The 2,500-nt window shown below is 52.1% G+C and overlaps 2 non-coding genes and 1 pseudogene across 2 annotated transcripts; all 3 read right to left on the bottom strand.

Annotated features, from left to right (window-relative positions):
- Nucleotides 1-661: 661 nt before the first annotated feature.
- On the bottom strand, nucleotides 662-780 carry LOC142189974 (5S ribosomal RNA). The gene has a single exon (XR_012713916.1). It is a non-coding gene; the product is annotated as a 5S ribosomal RNA (ribosomal RNA).
- A 714-nt stretch (nucleotides 781-1,494) lies between these two features.
- Nucleotides 1,495-1,613, bottom strand: LOC142191104 (5S ribosomal RNA). The gene has a single exon (XR_012714716.1). It is a non-coding gene; the product is annotated as a 5S ribosomal RNA (ribosomal RNA).
- A 714-nt stretch (nucleotides 1,614-2,327) lies between these two features.
- LOC142190374 (5S ribosomal RNA) lies at nucleotides 2,328-2,436 on the bottom strand (annotated as a pseudogene).
- Nucleotides 2,437-2,500: the final 64 nt, after the last annotated feature.

Raw genomic sequence — 2,500 nt, 5'->3', positions numbered from 1 at the left:
CCCTTTGCACTACTTCACGCTAGACCTTTTTCTTCACTTTTTGCCTTCTCTTAAGGGAACTTCATACTCCAACAGGAGCATTGCAAGAGCTGGGGGGCGGCCCTTATACCCACAGGTGTTGTTCAGCAACCAGTCACAGGCCGCAGCCGCCCTCTTTCAAAAGGGCTGGGCGCAAGGTCTGCGCAGGGCTAAGAAACCATCCTGGGGGTGAAAGAAAGAGCAAGCTGGACCAGAGCCCATTGTCCAGGAGTCGGCTAAGGAATAAGTTGAGATGGTTGCCCGTGCCTGGAAGCGAAGCTGCTTTTCAGTCAGCTTCTCTTTTCTTAGGGCGCGTTGTCTGCAAAGATGTTCAGCCTGTGTTGCCCTGTAAATTGGTGTGCAGGTTACTAGCTATGGCTTCCAGCCCGGCGGGAGGCCCAGATACTATGGAAATGAAGCCTGCTATTATTAAAAGTAAAAAGCCACAACGCTGGTGGCCACCACGCCCGCTGCGGCTGCTAAGAGTGATAGCGGTAAGACTGAGAATACTAGGATTTTGCAAGGCCTAAAGAGTGCAAGAGAGAAAGCGAATGTAAAAGAAGCAAGTGTGCAGTGTAAAAAGTGAATGTAAAAATGGCATAGAGGAGAGTGACCCCTGCTGGTGGAAGTGAGGAAAAGCAAAAGCCTACAGCACCTGGTATTCCCAGGCGGTCTCCCATCCAAGTACTAACCAGGCCCGATCCTGCTTAGCTTCCGAGATCAGACGAGATCGGGCGTGTTCAGGGTGGTGTGGCTGTAGGCAGAGACAGTCTTCTCACTTACTCCTCTTCTACTTTGCAGCCTGGCTGCTGGCAGCTCTTTGCACTACTTCACGCTAGACCTTTTTCTTCACTTTTTGCCTTCTCTTAAGGGAACTTCATACTCCAACAGGAGCAGTGCAAGAGCTGGGGGCGGCCCTTATACCCACAGGTGTTGTTCAGCAACCAGTCACAGGCCGCAGCCGCCCTCTTTCAAAAGGGCTGGGCGCAAGGTCTGCGCAGGGCTAAGAAACCATCCCGGGGGTGAAAGAAAGAGCAAGCTGGACCAGAGCCCATTGTCCAGTAGTCGGCTAAGGAAGAAGTTGAGATGGTTGCCCGTGCCTGGAAGCGAAGCTGCTTTTCAGTCAGCTTCTCTTTTCTTAGGGCGCGTTGTCTGCAAAGATGTTCAGCCTGTGTTGCCCTGTAAATTGGTCTGCAGGTTACTAGCTATGGCTTCCAGCCCGGCGGGAGGCCCAGATACTATGGAAATGAAGCCTGCTATTATTAAAAGAAAAAAGCCACAACGCTGGTGGCCACCACGCCCGCTGCGGCTGCTAAGAGTGATAGCGGTAAGACTGAGAATACTAGGATTTTGCAAGGCCTAAAGAGTGCAAGAGAGAAAGCGAATGTAAAAGAAGCAAGTGTGCAGTGTAAAAAGTGAATGTAAAAATGGCATAGAGGAGAGTGACCCCTGCTGGTGGAAGTGAGGAAAAGCAAAAGCCTACAGCACCTGGTATTCCCAGGCGGTCTCCCATCCAAGTACTAACCAGGCCCGACCCTGCTTAGCTTCCGAGATCAGACGAGATCGGGCGTGTTCAGGGTGGTGTGGCCGTAGGCAGAGACAGGCTTCTCACTTACTCCTCTTCTACTTTGCAGCCTGGCTGCTGGCAGCCCTTTGCACTACTTCACGCTAGACCTTTTTCTTCACTTTTTGCCTTCTCTTAAGGGAACTTCATACTCCAACAGGAGCAGTGCAAGAGCTGGGGGCGGCCCTTATACCCACAGGTGTTGTTCAGCAACCAGTCACATGCCGCAGCCGCCCTCTTTCAAAAGGGCTGGGCGCAAGGTCTGCGCATGGCTAAGAAACCATCCTGGGGGTGAAAGAAAGAGCAAGCTGGACCAGAGCCCATTGTCCAGGAGTCGGCTAAGGAAGAAGTTGAGATGGTTGCCCGTGCCTGGAAGCGAAGCTGCTTTTCAGTCAGCTTCTCTTTTCTTAGGGCGCGTTGTCTGCAAAGATGTTCAGCCTGTGTTGCCCTGTAAATTGGTCTGCAGGTTACTAGCTATGGCTTCCAGCCCGGCGGGAGGCCCAGATGCTATGGAAATGAAGCCTGCTATTATTAAAAGTAAAAAGCCACAACGCTGGTGGCCACCACGCCCGCTGCGGCTGCTAAGAGTGATAGCGGTAAGACTGAGAATACTAGGATTTTGCAAGGCCTAAAGAGTGCAAGAGAGAAAGCGAATGTAAAAGAAGCAAGTGTGCAGTGTAAATAGTGAATGTAAAAATGGCATAGAGGAGAGTGACCCCTGCTGGTGGAAGTGAGGAAAAGCAAAAGCCTACAGCACCTGGTATTCCCAGGCGGTCTCCCATCCAAGTACTAACCAGGCCCGACCCTGCTTAGCTTCCGAGATCAGGCGTGTTCAGGGTGGTGTGGCCGTAGGCAGAGACAGGCTTCTCACTTACTCCTCTTCTACTTTGCAGCCTGGCTGCTGGCAGCCCTTTGCAC

Source organism: Leptodactylus fuscus, chromosome 1, assembly GCF_031893055.1.
Source record: "Leptodactylus fuscus isolate aLepFus1 chromosome 1, aLepFus1.hap2, whole genome shotgun sequence".
Classification (NCBI taxonomy): Eukaryota; Metazoa; Chordata; class Amphibia; order Anura; family Leptodactylidae; genus Leptodactylus; species Leptodactylus fuscus.
Note: the sequence above shows the minus strand (reverse complement) of the source record. Positions and strands in the feature narration are given on the sequence as shown.